Source organism: Rhododendron vialii, chromosome 5a (assembly GCF_030253575.1).
Source record: "Rhododendron vialii isolate Sample 1 chromosome 5a, ASM3025357v1".
NCBI classification, from domain to species: domain Eukaryota; kingdom Viridiplantae; phylum Streptophyta; class Magnoliopsida; order Ericales; family Ericaceae; genus Rhododendron; species Rhododendron vialii.
Window position 1 is genome coordinate 21836892 of NC_080561.1, and position 7579 is coordinate 21844470.

Sequence of the window (7579 nt, forward strand, 5' to 3'; positions counted from 1 at the left end):
GGTACCAAACCACACCAAAACGGTACAATACCGTACGAGTACATCCATACGGTACCAAACCACACAAAACGGTGCAATACCGTACGAGTACTTCGTTACGGTACCAAAGCACACCAAAACGGTGCAATACCGTACGAGTACTTCGTTACGGTACCAAACCACTCCAAAACGGTACAATACCGTACGAGTACATCCATACGGTACCAAACCACACCAAAACGGTGCAATACCGTACGAGTACTTCGTTACGGTACCAAACCACACCAAAACGGTGCAATACCGTACGAGTACTTCGTTACGGTACCAAACCACACCAAAACGGGGCAGTACCGTCCGAGTACATCCATACGGTACCAAACCACACCAAAACGGTGCAATACCGTACGAGTACTTCGTTACGGTACCAAACCACACCAAAACGGTACAATACCGTACGAGTACTTCGTTACGGTACCAAACCACACCGAAACGGTGCAATACCGTACAAGAACATCCATACGGTACCAACCCACACCAAAACGGTGCAATACCGTGCGAGTACATCCATACGGTACCAAACCACACCAAAACGGTGCAATACCGTACGAGTACTTCGTTATGGTACCAAACCACACTAAAACAGTACAATACCGTACGAGTAAATCCATACGGTACCAAACCACACCAAAACGGTGCAATACCGTACGAGTACTCCGTTACGGTACCAAACCACACCAAAACGGTGCAATACCGTACGAGTACATCCATACGGTACCAAACCACACCAAAACGGTGCAATACCGTATGAGTACTTCGTTACGGTACCAAACCACACCAAAACGGTGCAATACCGTACGAGTACTTCGTGACGGTACCAAACCACACCAAAACGGTACAATACCGTACGAGTACATCCATACGGTACCAAATCACACCAAAACGGTGCAATACCGTATGAGTACTTCATTACGGTACCAAACCACACCAAAACAGTACAAAACCGTACGAGTACATCCATACGGTACCAAACAACACCAAAACGGTGCAATACCGTACGAGTACTTCGTTACGGTACCAAACCACACAAAAACGGTGCAATACCGTACGAGTACCAAACCACACCAAAACGGTGCAATACCGTACGAGTACATCCATACGGTACCAAACCACACCAAAACGGTGCAATACCGTACGAGTACATCCATACGGCACCAAACCACACCAAAACGGTGCAATACCGAATGAGTACGTGCATACGATACAGAACCACACCAAAACGGTGCAATACCGTACGAGGACATCCATACGGTACCAAACCACACCAAAACGGTGCAATACCGTACGAGTACTTCGTTACGGTACAAAGCCACACCAAAACGGTACAATACCGTACGAGTACATCCATACGGTACCAAACCACCCCAAAACGGTGCAATACCGTACGAGTACTTCGTTACGGTACCAAACCACAGCAAAACGGTACAATACCGTACGAGTACATCCATACGGTACCAAACCACACAAAACGGTGCAATACCGTACGAGTACTTCGTTACGGTACCAAACCACACCAAAACGGTGCAATACCGTACGAGTACATCCATACGGTACCAAACCACACCAAAACGGTGCAATACCGTACGAGTACTTCGTTACGGTACCAAACCACACCAAAACGGTGCAATACCGTACGAGTACTTCGTTACGGTACCAAACCACACCAAAACGGGGCAGTACCGTCCGAGTACATCCATACGGTACCAAACCACACCAAAACGGTGCAATACCGTACGAGTACTTCGTTACGGTACCAAACCACACCAAAACGGTACAATACTGTACGAGTACATCCATACGGTACCAAACCACACAAAACGGTGCAATACCGTACGAGTACTTCGTTACGGTACCAAACCACACCAAAACGGTGCAATACCGTACGAGTACTTCGTTACGGTACCAAACCACTCCAAAACGGTACAATACCGTACGAGTACATCCATATGGTACCAAACCACACCAAAACGGTGCAATACCGTACGAGTACTTCGTTACGGTACAAAGCCACACCAAAACGGTACAATACCGTATGAGTACATCCATACGGTACCAAACCACCCCAAAAGGTGCAATACCGTACGAGTACTTCGTTACGGTACCAAACCACACCAAAACGGTACAATACCGTACGAGTACATCCATACGGTACCAAACCACACAAAACGGTTCCATACCGTACGAGTACTTCGTTACGGTACCAAACCACACCAAAACGGTGCAATACCGTACGAGTACTTCGTTACGGTACCAAACCACACCAAAACGGTACAATACCGTACGAGTACATCCATACGGTACCAAACCACACCAAAACGGTACAATACCGTACGAGTACATCCATACGGTACCACACCACACCAAAACGGTGCAATACCGTACGAGTACTTCGTTACGGTACCAAACCACACCAAAACGGGGCAGTACCGTCCGAGTACATCCATACGGTACCATACCACACCAAAACGGTGCAATACCGTACGAGTACTTCGTTACGGTACCAAACCACACCAAAACGGTACAATACCGTACGAGTACTTCGTTACGGTACCAAACCACACCGAAACGGTGCAATACCGTACGAGAACATCCATACGGTACCAACCCACACCAAAACGGTGCAATACCGTGCGAGTACATCCATACGGTACCAAACCACACCAAAACGGTGCAATACCGTACGAGTACTTCGTTATGGTACCAAACCACACTAAAACGGTACAATACCGTACGAGTAAATCCATACGGTACCAAACCACACCAAAACGGTGCAATACCGTACGAGTACTCCGTTACGGTACCAAACCACACCAAAACGGTGCAATACCGTACGAGTACATCCATACGGTACCAAACCACACCAAAACGGTGCAATACCGTACGAGTACTTCGTTACGGTACAAAACAACACCAAAACGGTGCAATACCGTACGAGTACTTCGTGACGGTACCAAACCACACCAAAACGGTACAATACCGTACGAGTACATCCATACGGTACCAAACCACACCAAAACGGTGCAATACCGTACGAGTACTTCGTTACGGTACCAAACCACACCAAAACGGTGCAATACCGTACGAGTACTTCGTTACGGTACCAAACCACACCAAAACGGGGCAGTACCGTCCGAGTACATCCATACGGTACCAAACCACACCAAAACGGTGCAATACCGTACGAGTACTTCGTTACGGTACCAAACCACACCAAAACGGTACAATACTGTACGAGTACATCCATACGGTACCAAACCACACAAAACGGTGCAATACCGTACGAGTACTTCGTTACGGTACCAAACCACACCAAAACGGTGAAATACCGTACGAGTACTTCGTTACGGTACCAAACCACTCCAAAACGGTACAATACCGTACGAGTACATCCATATGGTACCAAACCACACCAAAACGGTGCAATACTGTACGAGTACTTCGTTACGGTACAAAGCCACACCAAAACGGTACAATACCGTATGAGTACATCCATACGGTACCAAACCACCCCAAAAGGTGCAATACCGTACGAGTACTTCGTTACGGATCCAAACCACACCAAAACGGTGCAATACCGTACGAGTACATCCATACGGTACCAAACCACACCAAAACGGTGCAATACCGTACGAGTACTTCGTTACGGTACCAAACCACACCAAAACGGGGCAGTACCGTCCGAGTACATCCATACGGTACCAAACCACACCAAAACGGTGCAATACCGTACGAGTACTTCGTTACGGTACCAAACCACACCAAAACGGTACAATACTGTACGAGTACATCCATACGGTACCAAACCACACAAAACGGTGCAATACCGTACGAGTACTTCGTTACGGTACCAAACCACACCAAAACGGTGCAATACCGTACGAGTACTTCGTTACGGTACCAAACCACTCCAAAACGGTACAATACCGTACGAGTACATCCATATGGTACCAAACCACACCAAAACGGTGCAATACCGTACGAGTACTTCGTTACGGTACAAAGCCACACCAAAACGGTACAATACCGTATGAGTACATCCATACGGTACCAAACCACCCCAAAAGGTGCAATACCGTACGAGTACTTCGTTACGGTACCAAACCACACCAAAACGGTACAATACCGTACGAGTACATCCATACGGTACCAAACCACACAAAACGGTGCCATACCGTACGAGTACTTCGTTACGGTACCAAACCACACCAAAACGGTGCAATACCGTACGAGTACTTCGTTACGGTACCAAACCACACCAAAACGGTACAATACCGTACGAGTACATCCATACGGTACCAAACCACACCAAAACGGTACAATACCGTACGAGTACATCCATACGGTACCACACCACACCAAAACGGTGCAATACCGTACGAGTACTTCGTTACGGTACCAAACCACACCAAAACGGGGCAGTACCGTCCGAGTACATCCATACGGTACCATACCACACCAAAACGGTGCAATACCGTACGAGTACTTCGTTACGGTACCAAACCACACCAAAACGGTACAATACCGTACGAGTACTTCGTTACGGTACCAAACCACACCGAAACGGTGCAATACCGTACGAGAACATCCATACGGTACCAACCCACACCAAAACGGTGCAATACCGTGCGAGTACATCCATACGGTACCAAACCACACCAAAACGGTGCAATACCGTACGAGTACTTCGTTATGGTACCAAACCACACTAAAACGGTACAATACCGTACGAGTAAATCCATACGGTACCAAACCACACCAAAACGGTGCAATACCGTACGAGTACTCCGTTACGGTACCAAACCACACCAAAACGGTGCAATACCGTACGAGTACATCCATACGGTACCAAACCACACCAAAACGGTGCAATACCGTACGAGTACTTCGTTACGGTACCAAACCACACCAAAACGGTGCAATACCGTACGAGTACTTCGTGACGGTACCAAACCACACCAAAACGGTACAATACCGTACGAGTACATCCATACGGTACCAAATCACACCAAAACGGTGCAATACCGTATGAGTACTTCATTACGGTACCAAACCACACCAAAACAGTACAAAACCGTACGAGTACATCCATACGGTACCAAACAACACCAAAACGGTGCAATACCGTACGAGTACTTCGTTACGGTACCAAACCACACCAAAACGGTGCAATACCGTACGAGTACCAAACCACACCAAAACGGTGCAATACCGTACGAGTACATCCATACGGTACCAAACCACACCAAAACGGTGCAATACCGTACGAGTACATCCATACGGCACCAAACCACACCAAAACGGTGCAATACCGAATGAGTACGTGCATACGATACCAAACCACACCAAAACGGTGCAATACCGTACGAGGACATCCATACGGTACCAAACCACACCAAAACGGTGCAATACCGTACGAGTACTTCGTTACGGTACAAAGCCACACCAAAACGGTACAATACCGTACGAGTACATCCATACGGTACCAAACCACCCCAAAACGGTGCAATACCGTACGAGTACTTCGTTACGGTACCAAACCACACCAAAACGGTACAATACCGTACGAGTACATCCATACGGTACCAAACCACACAAAACGGTGCAATACCGTACGAGTACTTCGTTACGGTACCAAACCACACCAAAACGGTGCAATACCGTACGAGTACTTCGTCACGGAACCAAACCACTCCAAAACGGTACAATACCGTACGAGTACATCCATACGGTACCAAACCACACCAAAACGGTGCAATACCGTACGAGTACTTCGTTACGGTACCAAACCACACCAAAACGGTACAATACCGTACGAGTACATCCATACGGTACCACACCACACCAAAACGGTGCAATACCGTACGAGTACTTCGTTACGGTACCAAACCACACCAAAACGGGGCAGTACCGTCCGAGTACATCCATACGGTACCAAACCACACCAAAACGGTGCAATACCGTACGAGTACTTCGTTACGGTACCAAACCACACCAAAACGGTACAATACCGTACGAGTACTTCGTTACGGTACCAAACCACACCGAAACGATGCAATACCGTACGAGAACATCCATACGGTACCAACCCACACCAAAACGGTGCAATACCGTGCGAGTACATCCATACGGTACCAAACCACACCAAAACGGTGCAATACCGTACGAGTACTTCGTTATGGTACCAAACCACACTAAAACGGTACAATACCGTACGAGTAAATCCATACGGTACCAAACCACACCAAAACGGTGCAATACCGTACGAGTACTCCGTTACGGTACCAAACCACACCAAAACGGTGCAATACCGTACGAGTACATCCATACGGTACCAAACCACACCAAAACGGTGCAATACCGTACGAGTACTTCGTTACGGTACCAAACCACACCAAAACGGTACAATACCGTACGAGTACTTCGTTACGGTACCAAACCACACCAAAAGGGTGCATTACCGTATGAGTACATCCATACGGTACCAAACCACACCAAAACGGTGCAATACCGTACGAGTACTTCGTTACGGTACTAAACCACACCAAAACGTACCAATACCGTACGAGTACTTCGTTACGGTACCAAACCACACCAAAACGGTTCAATACCGTACGAGGACTTCGTTACGCTACCAAACCACACCAAAACGGTACAATACCGTACGGGTAAATCCATACGGTACCAAACCACACCAAAACGGTGCAATACCGTACGAGTACTTCATTACGGTACCAAACCACACCAAAACGGTGCAATACCGTACGAGTACATCCATACGGTACCAAACCACACCAAAACGGTGCAATACCGTACGAGTACTTCGTTACGGTACCAAACCACACCAAAACGGTGCAATACCGTACGAGTAAATCCATACGGTACCAAACCACACCAAAACGGTGCAATGCCGTACGAGTACTTCGTTACGGTACCAAACCACACCAAAACGGTGCAATACCGTACGAGTACTTCGTTACGGTACCAAACCACACCAAAACGGTGCAATACCGTACGAGTACTTCGTTACGGTACCAAACAACCCCAAAACGGTACAATACCGTACGAGTACATCCATACGGTACCAAACCACCCCAAAACGGTGCAATACCGTACGAGTACTTCGTTACGGTACCAAAACACACCAAAACGGTACAATACCGTACGAGTACATCCATACGGTACCAAAACACCCCAAAACGGTGCAATACCGTACGAGTACTTCGTTACGGTACAAAGCCACACCAAAACGGTACAATACCGTACGAGTACATCCATACGGTACCAAACCACCCCAAAACGGTGCAATACCGTACGAGTACTTCGTTACGGTACCAAACCACACCAAAACGGTACAATACCGTACGAGTACATCCATACGGTACCAAACCACACCAAAACTGTGCAATACCGTACGAGTACTTCGTTACGGTACCAAACCACACCAAAAACGGTGCAATAACATACGAGTACTTCGTTACGGTACCAAACCACACCAAAACGGTACAATACCGTACGAGTACATCCATACGGTACCAAACCACAC